Source organism: Canis lupus, chromosome 2 (genome assembly GCF_048164855.1).
Source record: "Canis lupus baileyi chromosome 2, mCanLup2.hap1, whole genome shotgun sequence".
In the NCBI taxonomy this organism is placed as follows: Eukaryota; Metazoa; Chordata; class Mammalia; order Carnivora; family Canidae; genus Canis; species Canis lupus.
In genome coordinates, this window is record NC_132839.1 from 76,771,867 (window position 1) to 76,791,640 (window position 19,774).

At 37.5% G+C, this 19,774-nt stretch overlaps 2 long non-coding RNA genes across 5 annotated transcripts in view; one reads left to right on the forward strand and one right to left on the reverse strand.

The window, feature by feature from the left end:
* Positions 1-346, forward strand: part of LOC140622212 (uncharacterized) — a 72,970-nt gene extending 72,624 nt beyond the window's left edge. Inside the window, exon 5 of the long non-coding RNA XR_012021962.1 lies at positions 221-346. This is a non-coding gene — a long non-coding RNA (uncharacterized lncRNA). The remainder of the gene's footprint in view (positions 1-220) is intronic.
* LOC140622202 (uncharacterized) overlaps positions 1-19,152 on the reverse strand; it is a 49,266-nt gene extending 30,114 nt beyond the window's left edge. For 2 of the 4 annotated variants that reach the window (XR_012021946.1, XR_012021944.1), the window contains exons 1-2: positions 18,920-19,152; positions 17,619-17,686 (exon numbers count right to left, since the gene is read on the reverse strand). This is a non-coding gene — a long non-coding RNA (uncharacterized lncRNA). Of the gene's footprint in view, positions 1-17,559; positions 17,687-18,919 lie in introns of all 4 variants that reach the window. The other 2 variants (XR_012021950.1, XR_012021945.1) reach the window with 1 other exon arrangement.
* Between the last annotated feature and the right edge of the window lie 622 nt (positions 19,153-19,774).

Genomic DNA, 19,774 nt, shown 5'->3' on the forward strand with positions numbered 1-19,774 from the left:
TTCAACAGCATTCCATAGGGCTTCCTAATATAAGGCACTTTTCAAATTGATTTTAAATTAAAGTCATTTAAAAGAGGAACAAAACTTGTATGCATATTCCTCCTGCCAGAATTATCAATAGAGTGTGGGGAGACATAAAGAATAAAAGGAAATAAAAGATTACTCTTCATTCCATAGGAAACCTATAATTTAAGGTATCATGTCATTCATTTGCTTTCAGAAGATGTGATTATGATGGATTGTGCTTTAAAGCAATCATAAAGCTTCCATCAGCTGCATTTACATGGCTTATTATATGAATCTTGTCAACCTTCTGGCCTGCTACATTGTAGCTGGAAAAAATCTGGTGAGTATTCATATACAGAACATTTTTTTTTTTTAAGGGCATGATTATGTAGTAAAGAGGCTCCTATTTTCAGCCTAGGTCTGTTAGGATGTTTCAGCTGGACAATAGTGTCTAAAGCAAGATTGATGCCTCTTCATAGCACAGAACAATAGAAAGTCACAGGGCTCTACACTTTGTTATTATATAAATTCAAGCCTTGAGTGAGGATTAGATATTTTCTGTGTCTGTTTTTTCCCTTGAGGGTTTTCTTTTCAGATAGGGAAAAAAATACATCAGAAAAGTGTTTTCCTTTAAATTCTCACAAACAAAAAGATATATCAACAAATAGTTTAGGTACGGTTTTCCACTGATAATCATCTACGTTCCTTGAAAATCACACATAGCATTTATCACTTTAAACCATCCAGGGATCCCTGGGTGGCGCAGCGGTTTGGCGCCTGCCTTTGGCCCAGGGCGCGATCCTGGAGACCCGGGATCGAATCCCACATCGGGCTCCCGGTGCATGGAGCCTGCTTCTCCCTCTGCCTGTGTCTCTGCGCCTCTCTCTCTCTCTGTGACTATCATAAATTACTAAAAATTAAAAAAAAAAATTTAAAAAAATAAAAAATAAAAAAAAATAAACCATCCAGGGGTTACAATAAACTTAAATAAAATACAGGATAAGGGTGAATCTGTGTCTGTCCAATGTCTGGGACAGAAAACCATGGGATCATCAGGATGCAGACATTTGTGATGGAAGAAGGTCAAGTAAGGAGCTGGGGCCCCTTTACCAGAAGCCAAGTGAGAGATATAATAAAGAAACAGGCGAGACAAACCACAAGGAGCTTGTACCAGTGAAGAGGAGCAGGGTGTGATGTGGGGTTAATTCCCGGCACAAAACTAAGAGCCAGGATGTTACAAATTCCCTGGGAACAAACTGTATTTGTTGTTTGCTGTGTCTTGGGAAGACTCTGTCTTGGGGCGTGGGGAGTGTTGGGGGGCAGGGAGAACAGAAATTCAAACAAACAGGAATTACTTGGTCATTAGAAATTGGCATGGCTGCTGGTCAACTGAGAAGAAACACAGGGCATCAACAGCAAAAATGATTTTAATAACAAACTTCCCTGCTTCATCTTAGAGAGGCTCATATTCTTTCTGTGAAGATAAGATTCAACACCAAACAAGGTGAGTGGGCTACCACTAGGTAATAGTAAATCAGGATGTAGACAAACAGGGCACTGAATAAGTAAAGAATAGGCAGTTTCCGGTTTAGGAGAAATCAAAGGCTATGTTTCTTTCAGCTTCTCTCCCATTTTCTCTTTATTTTTTTGAACCTCCCTAAGCAGTGGTATCTTTCAGTTTTTCCTCGATGGGTGTGCCTAGTTTAATAATGGGCTTTCTACTCTTCCTATACCCTCAAAGCCATCAGAAGTTGCTAGAGATAGAAGGGAGCAATCCTGCAGGGAAACATGTACTTGGTACCAGTGTAGCATCATAGGCTGCTGCACTGACTGTTTAAAACCTCTGTGGCTTGTTCTAGCTTTTTCACGTTGACATTTCATCATCACTGAATCAAAAGGGAAAACAAGTCTCGGGTGCAAGAGAGGTACATGAGGTCTTCACAAGGCACTGCACAGCCAGCCACCTACTCCACTTATGCATAATGTTCAATTGAATTCAACAAATGCAATTCAGTCGAGTCAGGCAAATTGCGCGTGTGTGTGTGTGTGTGTGTGTGTGTGTGTGTGTTTATCATATAGATCAGGGTTTATAAATAAACTCAAATGCCTTTGGTAGCCAGGCAAAAAAACAAATGTGTGAGGTCACCAGGTATGATAATACCTTCACTTCTTACAGATAGGTGGGCTTAGGATAGATATTTTAGATAGATATTAATATCTATATGACACACATAAATACATGTGGGTATGACCATATATATAATATGTATTATATGTAATCACCTAATGTAGATAAAGATAATAGTTCAGTAGGTACAGGAGTGAACTGGAGAATGAAGTTCCTCTGAAAGCCACTCAGATATAATTTTGTTAAAACTCTCTGTTGGTCAAATTTGATCCATGGGCTTCTAGTTTGACAAACCAAAATTCTGATAGGTACTGGAATTTCTAGCATATTTTAGTGACACACCGATGTAGCATGTTTCATTTTTTAATGGAAAAGTCAGGAGGAAATAAAGTATAAAGATACAGATTAGCAAAGAATTTGCCCAATTGTATTCCATGGAATTCTGATTAGCAGGATGATTATAGAGACTACAAGTCAATGAGAGCTGAGTTTCTAGAATGGTGGAGACATGCAATACACCTCTACAAACAGATACACAATACAATCAATGTGAGATGGTGAAAAGCACTGTGAAGAAGAATGAAGCATGGAAAGGGAATATTGTATGTAAAGGGTGGTGCTAAGGTAATATTTTTGATAGGATGTTCAAGGCTCTCATGAGGTGAGCTTGGAAGCCGAGCAAAAACTTAGAAGAATGTGCCTGAGGCCGGAGCAAGCTTGGTTTATTGGCAGGATAACAAGAAGGCTAACATAACAACAGCTGAGTGAGCAGAGGCAACATCAGAGCATGGGCGGGCTACATTCCAGAGGGCCTTGTAGGCCAGGGTAATGATGTTAAGCTGTAGGACTCTATGAAGCTATTTTGGTCTAGAGATGGTTCTTTACTTACTTGGATTAAACAACAACAACAACAACAACAACAACAACAACAAAAACACATCATGTAACTGCTTTGTGTATTTGAGACTCAAACAGTCAAATATTGGAGCACTGAAACCAGTCACTGTGGATGACTGGTATTTGAACCCTCCAGTCTCAGAGCCTATTGTACCCATGCTTCTTCAGCCTTATCTAGGCAAATATTAGATGTTTTTACAACATATGCAATAAACACATAGGTGATTAATGATGGATGAGCTGCTATACATTTCTTATTAAGAAAAGCATTAAATATAATCAAAGGAATGAATCTGCAATTGTGGAGATGAGTAAAGGAAGAATTTTAGTATAGGAAAATCTCTTCAGTATTTCAGAGAATCCTATTATGCACATTGACAGTTTCTAAGACCTGTTTTGGCATTGCTAGTGTCTATTTTAAGCTTTTCAACTCCATGAAGTTGAAGGAAGTGCAAAGATCAATGTATTAGATCAGAGTTTTTCAACTAGGGTACCACTGACATTTTGGCTAAACTATTTGACATCTTTTGCTGTGGGGAACTGCCCTGTGTATTTGTTGGATGTTTTAGGAGCATATCTGGCCCCTACTTATTAAATGCCAGTAGAATTCTTTCTCCTTGCGACCTCGCTCCCCTGCCACAGCCCAGTCAAGACAATAGAAAATGTCTGTCAGCATTGCTAAATATCCCTGTTGTGCCCAAAATTGCGAATCCGAGAAACCAGTGAGGAGCCAACACCGATGCAAACACACGAGGGTTTATTTACAAGCTCGAGCTTGGGTCCAAGTGTACCCGGCACAGCGGAGCAGGGACTTGGACCCTGAAGTGGGTTACAGCTGGGTTTTTTATAGGCTGGTCTAGGGGATTTCCAGAAGGGATGGAAGAATTAGGCTGGTCTAGGGGATTTTCTACCATGGGCGTGGGCTCTGTTGTCTTTCTGATATGGGATTACCTGCCGAGGATATTGAGGATATTCTGCAGTTTTTCCCTTTAAACTAAGGGGAAAGATGGCTGTACTTGTGCTAATGCTAAACTTTAGGTGGGATGGCCTTAATTTTTCTCGGCCTCCACAATCCCCAGGAAGGAAAGTTGCCCCTGAGAGAACCACTGTGTTAGATGATAGGAGCAGTCTGTACGGAGTCTTTGCAAACAACTTAAAAATATATATGAACATGACCAACAGCATGTGGAAAGCAAACCTGTACTGGAAAGCCTCTGAAACTAAAGCACTGCTGGGAACCCAAGGCAGATTGCCAAGCCTTCACATCAAGGTCACACCCATCTCGTTGAATCTTGACAAAATCTGTTTGAACTATTTTTTTAGCCTAATTTAAGTGATTCCTATGGTTCAAAGATAACTCAAGCAGGGAGATGACAAATCTGATGTCTTCACTCAACTAGTAACTAGAGGGGTGGAAACCAGACTCAGATCTGCCTGACTCCAAAACCTATATTTTTTAAGTACATTATGCTATGTTCTGCCAAGAAAACCAAAAATGTTTTTTATGTAGTATGATTTGGATTTGGTAGTTTGAAAAATTAGATCACAATTAGCCATCTCTTTAACAATGAATTTCTTTTTTTTCCCAAATGATTGTGATTATTATTAACAATTGTTACAATAATACAATTTTAATAGCAATAAGTGCCATATGTCAAGGACTTACCATGTGTAAGGCTCTCTGACAAATATTTCATGGGTATGATTTGAGTAAATCTTCATAATAGACTGATGAGCTAGATTCTATTATCCACATTTTACAGATAAAAATTATAATTAGGCAGAAATATTTCCTAAATGAAATATTTACTAGATAAAGGAAATATTTCCTAAATGCCTAGCCCTTCGTTAAATCCTTTATATGCATTTAGTTTTCATAACACTTTTATGAGGCAGAAAGGATTTTCCTTTTCATTTTTCAGATGAGCAAACTAACCCTTAGAAAAAAGAAGTAACTATTCAAAATTTTGAAGTTACATAGTTGGCATGCAAACCTATCTTTGTGTGACACCAAATCTAGTGTCTAACATCATAAACATTTGTTATCCTTTCCTGGTATTAGTGGTGGGCTAAAAAATTAAGACAATTATGAGTGGATATAAATGCCTTTCCTCTTACAAAAAGCTAGTAGTAAATGCTCTCCAAGTGATATTTTTCTTTTTCATATTAAATCTCTTCGTAGAGATAGAAACATCTTCCTTAGAAAGGAGTTCTATCTTTGTGTGATTTCTCCCCTTTCCCCCATACTCTCCTACTTCCTCCCCGCCCCCCCCCCCCCCAGGGGCTCAGAGTAGAGTGCAGAAAGTGAGAGGACACAGAATAAAAGGAAATGTCAACCAGTAAGAGTTAGACTTCACTTCCTGTCAGCAAGTACAAAAGGTGAAAAGTGACATTTGCTTTGGCAAGCCAGAAATGCTTATGTTTCTAGTCACACTCTATCTTTATCCCCTTTTCCAGTCTTCGTCTGAAAGTGTCCCCATTAGAAGCACAAGGGAGCCAAAGAACACATTCTCCCTTTAAATATGGGGTGCTGGAACAGATGTTAATTTATTAAACCAAAATTGCAGCTCGATCCTTTCTGTCTCTGTGAAATATTTTGACAATGATAAAAATACATGCATTTGATTTGTCACTTATCATTCAGGGTCCCTTCTGTCAATGCCTAATAGAAACAACAAACATAGGTACTACAACAGGAAATATAAGAGGAGTTTATCTTTTCCATTCTAGAGGCATTCTATTTAAATGGCAGCCTAAAAATTTGCATATATATATATATATATATATATATATATATATATAGCTATGACACATGCCCTCATGTTCTGATATCAGAAAGATGGCTATATCAGCCAGGGATAAACCATGATTGATAAGAATTCAGAGTGCATTTATTAAATCATTAATTGTAAAATGAAACAACAACAGAAGGCAGATGTGTAACTGAAATGGGTAAATTGCGACACCATAAATGATGGTCGAGAGTGGTGGGGAGTGTGGTCTAAGTCAGCATATGTACTTTCTCTGAAATCAGGTGTTCATGACTTGATTCTAGCAGGATTTTGCTTGCAAGAATGTGGGCTCTGTGTTGCCAGATTTTATGATTTATAAGAGGAACCGGAAATCCATATTTTCAAGTTAAATCTTCAGACTTTAAAATGTTGTCAAATTTCTTTCTCCTTTAAAGAAAATACTATTCACGCTGCTCATATGTTACTTCACTTATAATGGATGGATATTGATTTTAGAATGTAGGAAGCTTTGTGGTAATTTGCACCCTACTCTATTTAGGGAAGCTTTTATAGAGGTTTGATAAACCTCAGTATTTAAATACACTTGACTGGGCATCACTTAGGGAGTAGAGCCTGTTACAAATGCATAACCAAAGAAATTCCAATTGGTAGGTCGGAGGTAAGGCCCAGGAACTCTGCTGTGGATGACACAGTAAATATACTTTGAGCATTTTATCTTAGAAAGTGAGAGGATGGAATCCATTAGATCAGGGATTGGCAATCTATTGTCTATGGGATAAATCCAGTCTGCAGCCTGTTTTTATATAAGTAAAATATATAAAATATATAAAAAATAAATAAAGATTTACAGGGATACAGCCACATCCAATTCATTCACATATTGTTTAGAACTGTATCATGCAACAAGGGCAGTGGTGTAGTTTTGATAGAGACTGTATGGACCTCAAAGCCTAAAATATTTATCATCTGGCCCTTTTATATAAAAGTTTGCTGACTTCTGCATTAGACAAAGTGGGTCCTATGTCCCTACATCTCAATAAAGTATGACTCTTCAGTATTAGCTGAGTTCATAAAAATAGTGTAAAAAGAGTCATATTACTGATGATGTTGATTTATAATTCGGTTTTGTCCAAACCATTTCTCCTAAGCAAAGACTATCTTGTTGCTATGACAACAGTTACAGAAAGCTATATAGAGAAGAAAAAAAAAGGCAGCAAAAACATATTAAATGTTAGACTAGAGAAAAGGACAGTAAAAGGCTTGCAATTTGGCTTTGACTTGCAGGGGTGTAAACACAAGCAAGCTCACATTCTCCCCCATAGGTGAGATAGTCCCATATGACTCGGAGGATCCCTGCTCCTCCAACAGGCCGTCCCCTATCACCGTCTCCACAAACACCATCTGTATGTACTGAGGAAGTGATTTCACAAATAAGTGAGTCATATGCCAGAACTTTTCACTTGTCAGTAGTGAGGATAATGGGTTTATGGAGGATTAAAAAATAGATCAATGTTGAATTTCAGTTATCTTATCCTAAATATATACCAATCTTATTATGACTAAATAGTTCCACATAGAATCTGAATAGCTTTTATATTTGTCACTTCATTAACAGTCATGTAAGTCAGTTACTCCGTCTCTACCATTTCAGCAAATGGTATAACCGTATACCATTTTCCTCAGGCCCCAAGCCCCTGAGTCAAAATTAATTTGACTTTTTCCCTCTCAAATCAAATCCATACAGCCACATCTCAGCCCCTTCATGCTACTGACCTCTCTGATCCAAGCCACTATCGTCTTGTGTCTGGCCAGCTGTGGTCATCTCCTTACAGACCTGCCTACATGCCTGCCTGCCCAGAATAGAGTCTCTACTCAGCAACATCTGGTATATATATCAGATGTCATGGCTCCCAACTCTTTCCTTGATATCTTCATATCACAGTTTAAGACCCAAAATCCTTCCCATGGCCTACCAGACCCCATGGAATTGTTTTCTGAGGATATCTCTTTCCTATTGTTCAGCCAGTGCCACATTCACCATCTTCTTGATTTTCAGATGCCTAGGCACACTGAGGTCCTTCCTGCCTCAGAGCCTTTGGACTCGTTATTTCCCTCCATTAGGAAATCTCTTCTTTCAATCCTTTGCTTGGTGCTCTCTTTTAGTCATGTCTCCTCCCTAGGGAGGCCTTCCCTAAGCATCTATCAATCTCTATCTACTTTTCCTGCATTATTTTTCTTGATGGCATTTACCATCACATGAAACTCTTATTATACAATAACTTGTTTACCAATATTCAGTGTATCCTGCTCAGTTGTAACTTTCATGAAGGTAGAGAACTTGTCTGTGTTGTTTCCTATTTTATCCATAGCACCTAGAAAAACCATGGTAGAGTATGCATTAAATTGTTACTAAATGAATAAATGAAGGAATGAATGAATATAAATAAAGAATGAATGAGATTGCATTTTGATTGATTTTACCCTTTTTTTGCAAGATTTGAAGACGTCAGTATATTGTATCTTGGGCCTCCCAGGATGGTAAATGCTTTTCATCCAGAAAAACATACTCTGGGTTAGACATCTAAAATGCAGTGAGAGAATTACATAGAATGGAAATACTTAACATAAAAAAGTCCACTCCAGATTATACAGGCTAATTCTAAAAAAAGGGAAAAAAGACACAACTAAGGAAGTAAAATCTGAGTGGTCTGATCAGAAAAACCAGGTGGTGTACCAGTCCTTGTGGGTACTGTAGGTAAAAGGCCATGGTTGGCCATGCATTTCAACCTTCTCCTGCCTCAACCGTTGCCTGTTCTGTCCTTTGCTAACTAACCCCTAATGGCTTTAGTTTCTGGATTTATCCATACGTAGCTGGTCATCTCACAAACACGTGAGGGGCACCAGGCAGAATGAGGTGAAGAAAGGTGACTGCATGCACACACACACACACATACACACACACACAAGGTGCAGGAGTCAGTTCATACAGCAATAGCACATTGCACCAGTTAGACAAGAGGAGTTTGGTATAAACATGATCCAGAATGATCCATAAGGCTTAAGGATTTCATACAGTCTTGAACTCTACTTTATCCTTCCCACTCTAAAAGGTATAGGATATGCAGATGACTGTGTAAAAATTCCTTGAAATAATCAAATGGTCATGATTATCCTTAGACAATGATCACTTGCATATTAATGATATTGGGATATCATGGAAATTGAGATATACTATAGCAAACTTCACATTGCCTTTAGCAAGGGATTTTTAAGGAAGCTTCCCCCTCCCCGCGTGAATTTTTGCGTTGTAAAATTTATAATTGATTTCCTTTAAAAATATATATGTACACATATATTTGTTATATCTGTATCTATATTTTATATATGTATGTATATATACAGTTCCTCTCACAATTAAAAAAAATGTAAATAAACTTTTATCATGTCTTTTCTACAGTACTAAATAATTATAAAATATGGGTTAACACTTCTGAAATGATTGCAAAAACTAATGCAGTAGTCATAATGTCCATATATTATGGACATCATTAAAAGTCAAAAATATGCTATTTAGTTTTAGGCATTTACAAATATTTTATAAGAATTGTCTTTACAACATTTTTAATGGTTGCATAAGATTGTATGAAATATTTAGCATTTATATAACTAATCTTTTGCTATTTTAATATTTAATATTTCCAATGTTTTTAAATAATTCATGGAACAGACAAAATTTGTTGAAAATAAATTAGAAATTTAAAGATAGAAGTCCCTGAAGCCCATATTCTAAAAAACAAGTAGACATGGTTTAAAAAAATGGTTTCCAAAATGCCTATGGTATATCACTCTCAACGTTAGGAAGAAAAAAAAAAAACAGATTCATAGACTTTTCATAGACTTACACATTTAGTTTTTAACCAGTATGTGATTCTTAACACAATTAATTTCAATACCAAGGAGCAGCTTCCTGGGTAGGACAGGGACATGCAGGAGCATAGCATGAGGAAGGAAAGAGGTGGTCCTACCATCACCTGAAGTCCTATTTTACTAGGACTACTATTGAAACTGCATTTCTGATTCTTTTTTGGTCTCTGTGTCTGTCCTTAGTTAGTTTAACTAACTGGGGAAGGAAAAGTGTGAAGAACATTCCCAAATTGCTTTTACTTAAATTATTCAAAGACTAAGAGACCCTGCCTGTCTCAGGCCCCAGATTGCTCCCAAAGAATGAGTCTAGCTGGGAACATGGAGCTGTAAACACCTACTAGATTTCTATGCATACTGATCATATTCTCCAAACAAAGCTACAACACATGTTTTATCCATGACATGAGAGACTTGAAATCTGTACTTTTTTGGAGAATCTAGGAAATTTGGCCCAAATTCAGGCATTTAATTTTTGGACTTGAGTATTTGACTACAGGGTGAGATTTATATAAATTTAAGGTTTCTTTGTGTTGCTAGAATTTTGTAGTTGGAGAATCTTCATGCAATTTATTATTCATTAATGCAATTCTTCATCTAATTTATTATTCATTAATATTTTAATTTAATCTTTTTTGCATATGGAAAATGCAGTTTTGATATGATCTGGGATGGGAAGTAGTTTTGAGTAATGCTCTATTCTGATCCCTTCCTGGGCATCTGGAGACAAAATCTGCACTGCCCACCAGCAGTCATGGGAAAATACCCATTGGAGAATGGTGGGGGTTGATGGAGTGACCTCAAGAAGATAGGAGTCTCTCCAAGGGACTAGATATATTCCTACATGAACATAATATGAAAGGTTAATCCCAATGGTCTATAGAAATAAAAAGGTAGGGAATATTAGTGGTGGATTTCCATGAGAAGTGATTTTTACTAAATATTTTTACCTCTTGACTCCCTAGTCTTTCCATGAAAGTGGGATGACTTATCTGGTCATTAGGCTATAGCCACTGGTCCATGTACTCAAAAATATATAGCTTGTCTTTCAAAATTCCTAAACAGGAGATTTGATTTCTGATGTTTTGTCTCTTTATGAGTCAGTAGGATGAAGCAATTATTTTTAAGTGAGACTGTTCTTGAGACTTAATTTCCTCTCCAATGCCCTATTCAAAGATCTAGCTGGAGTGGACAGGCAGGAACAATTTAATGTCATCTCTCACCTTTAACTGATTTTTCCTACTGAGGCTTTATGATATTTAGGTTCTCTGCTGATTCTTCCACTTATTTCTCAGTCGGTTCAGAACATAGGTGGGGAAGGGAGATGCTACTTGTTAGATTTTTCCTTCTCAAAGATGCTAAAAGTAGGTATTATTATTAATCTCAATTTTATAGTTGAGAGAACCGAGCAGAAAAAGACTATGGAATATGTCCAGATTTGTCCACATTAATCTGGGTTCAAATTGATTTTGTCTTTCATGTTCTTAACCAGGGCAAGATGCTACCTTTCAATTACAAGATGCTACCTTTCAATTATTATCAAAGAGCTTAATAGTTATCCATATGATGATCTATTTAATTCCATTTTACAAAGCAATTAGCTAGAGATGTGAATTATTACTACTTGGATCTTTACTACATGGTTCTATAAATCTTCATCTTGACACATGAGAGTCTCTGTTAAATGAAACGCTAGGTAGTTACTCCTAACAAAAATCAAATGAAATTTATAACATCAGTCTTATTAACTTTATTTAGGAAAAAAATTAGAAAAATAACACATATTTGTACAGATTCAGTCTTACCCGCAGGGAATTGACATGTCAGGAGATGTTATTAGCTACCAATTCAAATAGCAGCTGCCAAAAGCTTAATTGCCTACACACAATTTTTCACTCCCTGGGATGCATTTTTCACTCTTCTTCAATTTGCTATTTTGAGTTCTGATTTATATTTGTGTAAGTGACTGTGATAGAAATGTATTTACATTAGGACTCTAATGTTCTCAAGTACTTTGTCCTTCTGGCCCAATTTCTTTTGTGGCCCTGAACACCAGAGAATGAGTTTCTGCTGAGGGACAAGCCAGATAAACAGGTATTGTCTAGTCTATAAATAGCCAGAGGATGTTTCTGCTATACTCTTTTGCAACTGACTTCCCAGTTGTTGAATGTAGCAACCACTTCTCCATCTCCCTTTTACTACCAATTGCCCACCAGTACCGAGAGATATTTTTTTTCCTTTTTGTAGTAGCAAACACAAATTCCATATAGACGTCTTTAATCCAAATCAATAATTGCAGAAATGATCCTGATACAGTCTTGATCACCTTGACAATGTCCTTCTGAAGAGGAAAATGATCCTTGATCATCCACAGAATCGTTGGACCAGAGAAAGCCATCACCAAAAACAATGTGTGAAGATCATTACCATAAAAAAACAACATGCATAATCTCTCCTCCAAATATATGGTTTCTTTGCAAAGCAATCCATTTCATTTCTTGGTAATTACATTGTACATGTGTTTATGCTGTCAAAAATCAGAATGATGAGCTATTAGATGTTCTTGTTTCATGGACCCTTTTCCCTTTCATCTGAAAACATTGATTCTTAGTTATCCTGCCTGTGTTGTTTTCATTACAAATCTATCAAAAACAAATGTTCTGACTATGTTAGCTGAAAATTTTAATGAAAGCCTATTAGACTTGGCATAATTTCATGCTGAATCTGCAGGAAAGAGCTCTTTCAGAGACAAGCAGAGTGAGGTGGATGTACCCTTTAACACAGCAGTGCTTCTCATTTCCCTTTGCACATTTTCATCCCAGCAAATGCCTTCATTAATGTCTATGGTTATTGGGACTGAACAGTGAGGCACATGTTTAATATTAGCCCTCAGATGATTCATTTGGGTTCAAGGAGGTCCTATATTCCTCCAGGAGACTGGATCAGCATTTCTAGTATTTGCCTCACAAGCAAAAGGGTGAAAAACAGGGAGCAAGAAAAAGAAAAGAGCATGGCAGAAAGGGATTAACTGGATGGGGCCATTAGGAGGATACAAAATTACAGTAAGGGGAACTCACAAAAAGAATGTCAAGCAATATTACTAGAGGGACAGAGGTCAAAAGTCCCCAAAGGGAATATTGACATTAGGGGTCCTAATAAAACTCTATGTTTCTGTTTCTACATTTCACTTCTTTGTTTATACTATCATCATATGACATATTGTTATTGAATTCTTACCAGGTCCTGGGCACTGAACTTGGCTCTGAGAATAAAGGAGAAAATAAGACAAGAGAAGGTTCTTGCCCTTATGGTATTATATATAATTTAATAGATGATTCTGTAATTGCATCTTCAAGAAAATTACTATCTCAAATAGAGCTCTAGCAACACTAACAAACGCTTCTACAAAGCTGAAGATTATATAGATTTCTTATGGAAATGAACAACCTATACATACTCAGAATTGGCCCCAAGAAAATCATCTCACATTGGACACTAAGCTCTGGACACCTGATCAATCTACAAATATCTAAAATGACACTTTTTTTTTTTTCCTAAAAATTTTATTTATTTACCCATGAGAGACACAGAGAGAGAGAGGCAGAGACACAGGCAGAGGGAGAAGCAGGCTCCATGCAGGGAGCCCGATGCGGGACTCGATCCTGGGACCCCAGGATCATGCCCTGGGCTGAAGGCAGCACTAAACCACTGAGCCACCCGGGTTGCCTTAAAATGACACGTTAGTCCATTACTCTCATTAGAAAAAGACAAGAAGTTTATTAAATCTCTCCATAATTGTTTTAACTATTACAACTCTTTCTTGGGTACCAAGGTGAAATAGCCCTTTAATTTAGGACCTGGCACTAGGGCATTTTTATTATGGTTGTTATTTTTTGTCTTTTTGTTGTTGTTGTTGTTATTTGGGGGCTTTTTTTTTTTAAGCCAGGTGCTATTTGATGAACATCAGGATACAACATGAAACCCTAAAGGCTTGTGTTTCAATTAGAGTCAAAGCAATAAAAAGAAAATTAAGCTTCTCTTTATAATAAAAAGATAGAAATTTTGTATTTGTTTCTTGAGCTCCTGAAGGAAAAGAACAAATAGAGGAGAAGGAACAGCAGCAAGATGATTGGATGCTTGAGTAGAGGAAACAAAAGTCAGTAAGAAACCTCTAGTGGTGATGGGGCTAATGTGACAGTGAACTGACATATCTTATATATGATTTAAGCTGTGGGACTCAAAATCTCCTGTAAAAATTGATTAAATGTCTTTCTGTGTGTGAGGTTTTTGTTTTTGTCTATTTGTTTGTGGAAAAACCATGAAGAAGGAGCCATTTCACATCCGAAGTACTCAGTAAGGGGCATCTGGGTAGCTCAGTTAGTTAAGCATCTGCCTGCAGCTCAGGTCATGATCCTAGGGTTCTAGGATTGAGTTCCTCATCAGGCTCCCTGTTCTGCAGAGAGTCTGCTTTTCCATCTGACCCCCCCCCCCTTGCTTGTGTGCTCTCTTTCTCATGCTTCTCTCTTTAATAAATAAATAAAATCTTAAATTAGAAAAAAAGTACTCAGTGAGAAATAGGGAAAGCACAGGGAGAAGGAGGCATAAGAAGAGATAACCAGGAGAATGTAAGTTTACCACCCATCTGCAAAAGTCTTTAAAGGACTTTCAGTTCCCTCCAGGCATGAATTAGAGTTGAAGTCAATCTCTTGAGGATAGACCCTAGATTTCACCTACAAGAGTTTCACAGCAAAATCAAGATGAGATATACTTGTAGTTCAAGGGTGTTTCGTGTGACACCCAATAATCAATGACCAGAGCAAAATATTTTCACTACTTTGAAATTTAAAACCCATTTGCAAATGTAATGCCACCTGCGCTAATTCTCCTGAGAAGGACATGTAATAATAGTAAAACAGGTAACATTTATCCTAATTTTACAGGTGAGAAATGGAGGTCTAGAAAGATTAAGAGATTTGGCAAAGGCCACATGCCTAGAGAATGGAGTTGTTTATGAACCCAGACTCACTGGGTCTCAATACTAAATGTTGTCTATTGTTGTCTATTGGGTAAATTTTAATAACAATTATCATGACTATAATTACAGGGGAAAGAAACTAATTTACATCTTAACTATGAAAGAAATAATTAACAGATTCCTAAATTCAAAAGTAGAATTTTAATAAAAGTTTCTAGTGTGAAAACTAGGTCATTTGCATATTTTTCTTTGACTTACATACCTAATTGCCAGGGTATTTGCATTTTTCTATCTGATTTTGCCAGCATACCCAATTCATCTACATATTCCTCTTAGTTTAGTTGCTGAAAATGGGTGGCCTTTCCTACCCATAATTAGAATTAACTTCAGCTTCAGCACACTTCAAGGAAGGGAATTTTACAGAGCATAAAGAAGAAATACTTTCAGGATCAAATTTAGTCAATGCTTTTAAACAATGAGTAGTTATTGTGATATTCTTCTCAGCATGCCTGAGGCTATATGAAGGAGGGTTAATATTAAAGGTATTTTAATAACACATTCATACAAAAACTTAGAGGTGAATAAATAAGATTTATTTTTGAATATACTAATATTTTAACCCAGGTATGTGGCACTAATGGGTTATATATCCTCTCTCATTTCTCATAATATATATCCCCTTTAGCTCACTTTGATATTAAATCTCTAAATTTAATATCTAAATTTAGAATTAAATCTCTAAATCTAGAAATTAAAAAGAATAGAAATATGATTTATTGAAGAAGCTTTCCACCTATATAATTAACACTCCACAAGTGCTCACAAGACCTTTATTCTGCACGTTTTGTGCTTAAATTCCACTAATCTCTATCTGAAAGAAAATAAATGTGAAATGCACATAATTTTACTTTAATTCATTGTCTCTACGGTCCATGTACATTTGCAGTTACTTTTACCTTTCTCTGGAATATCATGAACAAGAGGCCTTCCTGTTCCCCTCAGCATGACTCAACTTCCCATAGGCTTCTTCCTCACTCTAGGCTGTTGACCTCTCTTTTCTTAGAACATTTACTCTAGGGCACTTTTAGTGTAAATTCTTTTTCTGCTCCTTTGAGATATAAATCTTCTCTTAGCCTCTGGCAGTCTTTAGCCAAGATTGTCTTTCTCAAGGCCCTGAGAGCCATGCCTTTCAAATGCAATCATCAAAGGAGATATCACTCCTATCTCCCAGCCTCTGTGGGAGGGTAGGACCTTAGCTTCTGCCAATTAACAAACATCCCTGGTTCAATCACATTGACCAGCTATTCCTCCAACATTCTTTTTATTTATTTATTTTTTTTAATTTTTTATTTATTTATGATAGTCACACAGAGAGAGAGAGAGGCAGAGACATAGGCAGAGGGAGAAGCAGGCTCCATGCACCGGGAGCCCGATGTGGGATTCGATCCCGGGTCTCCAGGATCACGCCCTGGGCCAAAGGCAGGCGCCAAACCGCTGCGCCACCCAGGGATCCCTCCTCCAACATTCTTTAGTACTTCACCACTAGCTCACTCCAGGGCTGAAAAACCACTCCTGCTTTTTGATTCAGTGGAGCTGAGTTCAATCTTCCTCTATCATTGCAGTAGTGCTGAATAAAGTCTTTCTTCCTTAACTGTCTCTGGTGCCATTTTTTTCTTTGACAAGCTCCACCATTGTTATTGCTATCATTTTTGGATGCATTACCATGTGCTAAATACTTTGTTAAATGCATCGCTATAGGGTGTCTTATTTAATCCTCACAATAACCAAGAGCTTATCCTTGGGACCATTTTATGGATGGGGAAACAAAAGCATGCAAGAGTTAAGTAACAGTATTCTCTCTGTAAAGGGGCATCTAGCGGTTTTCAGAGAGGACAGGAGGGGAGTGAAGGAAAGGAGAGGAAGCCGAAAAAGTGGGGAAGATAGACGAGAGACAGAGAGAGAGAGACCTGAGACAGAAAGGCAGAAACATACAGAGAAAATATGTAACTAGGCAAATAGTTACCTTCCCTGGAAATTCTGGGGTCTAGGGTCAAATCACATTGCCTCTACCTACTGGTCATCTCCACATAAAGTTTTCATGGAAACAATAATCATGAAGGAAAAGCTTAGGCCTCAAAATTAGTTAAAATTTCAAATCAAGCCTTATCAGAGTTCTACTATGAGAAATTATACAGGAAACTCCAATATAATAAGGGGTAGATTTACTTCTCATTCTTTATATATCTGTGGTGTATAGTTCCACTGGGCACTTCATGATTTGGAGAGAAGAGAGGCAACACAAGATCCAATTCAACTCTTCCTTGGTCTCTGGATATGAGTGGCATATATTAAAAGCAACAGCAACAACTATCTGCATAGCAACAACTCATTTTAAGCTCTAATGCACTGTGTCTTGCCTGCCCATTTTTCTCTATTCAAATCATTGAATCTTCTATACATACAATTTTAGTAGTCTAGTGTACACACCTGGATGGGGTACACAAACCTGAGTGACACACAGATCTGTTAGAGCGCAAATCCCAATTTTACCATATTCCACAGTTATCCCCATCGTTGTTGTAGACCCAGTTTTAACAATGTTACATGTAATGTCATACTATATTCCTTTTTCCAGACACCTCTTTGTGTGTGTTTATGTGTTTGAGTGTGAACAAGATCTGCTTTTCCTTGGACTTCTAAGCACCTGGGTATTCACTTTCAGACACTTGTTTATATCATAATTTTAGATGGTTATAATCTATACCTTTTATATTCTTTCCTACATTTCTTTGGGACCATGTCTACATGTCTCCCTGACTGTAGTCTAATGAAATTGCATTATTTGCATGACAGAAGAGTACTTTTACTGTACTTCTTACCACAGCATAACTGGCCCACTTTTCTCTTCATAGCGGAACTTGCCTATAACAATACGTACTGCTCTTCCAAGTGAAATATGTTCTTCCACATCAGCTTCCATCTGTTTTATACCTAATGGGCCAGTATCTGAAAAAAAAAAAACAAAACATAGAACACATGAAAGAGCTTCCAGAAACAATGAAACTTAAGGGAGAAATTCTGAGTGGGATATGAAGTTTGGATTTGCCTTAGGATATAGAGACAATATGTCTAAGCTGGAAGACAGAGAATCCTATGTGAGGACATCTGAGTTGTGGAGTTTTTAGCACTGGGGGCTGCCGACTCTGGCATCCATTTCATGGTTCACAACTTCAGGCTATGTGTCACTCATCGAGATCCCCATGTCCTACCTTGTGCCAGAGCAACCTGTCTCGGTCCTCAGGACAAGAACTTATGTATGACACAGAGGAAGCACTGACATTTCAATAGTTTCCCAGCCAGTGGTAGTGTCTGGTTTACAGAAAGAGGATAGCTGAGAGGAGGAGTCATGGGGAATGTTTTTTGGCCTCAGTTCTTACTTGCATGTGTTAGAGGCTTCCACTCAGATACTTCAGGGAAATACTGACCTCACCCTATTTGAGGAGAGGATTAAGAAGAGGGGGTAGTATTGACTCTGTAAAGATCTGTGTGTCCCATATTTTTGTGATAGCCCAGACCACTATATGTTTTGGTTCTCCCTTGCTCTAGAAACTATTTGGACCTCAGTATATTTCCATTTCCATTATGGTTTTGCAAAAATATAGTGACCCATCTTCTAACTGCTTATTTTTAGGATTCCCTTGGCTTCCAGGTCCCATACCAGTGAAGAAAAGACAAATAATGTTGGTCGTATTAGTTCCCTATTACTGCTGTCTAATTACCACAAACTTCATGGCTTAAAACAATACAAATTTGTTATCTTAAACTGCTGGAGATCAGAAGCCCATATTGGCTCTCACTGGGCTAAAAGTAAGGTGCTGGGAAGTCTGCATTTCTTTCTGGAGAGTCTAGAGTAGAATTTGTTTTCTTACCTCTTCAAGCTTCTTAGAGGTCACTAACCTTCCCAAGCCCTTAGACCACTTCCCCCATCTTCAAAGCCAGCAATGTTGCATGTCTCTTTGGCTGTCCATTTGTAGTCCTAGTTCTCTCTGACTCCTCTACCTCCATCTGACACTGTAGGGATCCTTGAGATTATCTGGGCACACCCAGATAATTCAGGATCATTTTATTTTAAAATCAGCTGGTCAGAAACCTTAATTCCCCTTTTTCATGTTACCTAACATATTCACAGGTTCTAAGAATTAGCCATCTTGGGGGTGGGGTGGGCATGATTCTGCATACCACATCAATCAAGCCAGTCACCCCCACAGCTTGTCTCCAGTCCTGCCTATTACAGGCAGGTAAATCTGCTGTCAATTTTCATTACTTGCTTCTTGCAGTATCGTTAGGATACAAACATCGATGTCAGGCCTGTCACTTTTCTAGTTTTCACTGTTTTTGGTATTCACTTGATCAACATCTCAATTTCCATCTGTTTTTCATATACTGTGTTTAGTCCTCCTAGAATTCTGTTGCCTGGGAGACACTTACAGGATTGGAAACATGTCAACAAACCTGAAGAGATGTTGGACTTTACTTGGAAATGTGAAACCTATGTTTGGTGTCAGGTACATAGTTTGGAGAAAAAGCTACAAGTATGTAAAGCGGCTGCCCTTCCGAGAAGTAGTTAAGGGAAGTGAGATGTTTTTTACATGTGGTAGTTAAAAGATTTATCTTTGTGATTGAGTAGTACGACCGAAAACAGGTACTTTGTAAGCTGTCATCTTTATTCTTTTTAATGAAGTAAAGTTATGATGGCTTTAAAGAAGGTATAGAATTGTAAATTGAACTATTTAATTATTATATTCAAAAGCAGCAGGTGCATGGTACAAATAAAACTGTGGACTAACAAGAAATCACTGGTTGTCACTTCTGTAAAAACAAAGGGAGAGCACTAAGCAATTACATAGTTTGGTGCTGCCTATCCAAGCACAACGATTCTTGTTGATTGTCTCTCACAATTAGCATTTTCCATTTCACAAAGCAATTATTTATATTTTTTGTCCTGATGGGTTTTATTAATCACATCCATCAACCATACAAACAGCATTTATTAACTCCAGCAGTAAAACATTCAAAAGGTTGCATTTATTTCTT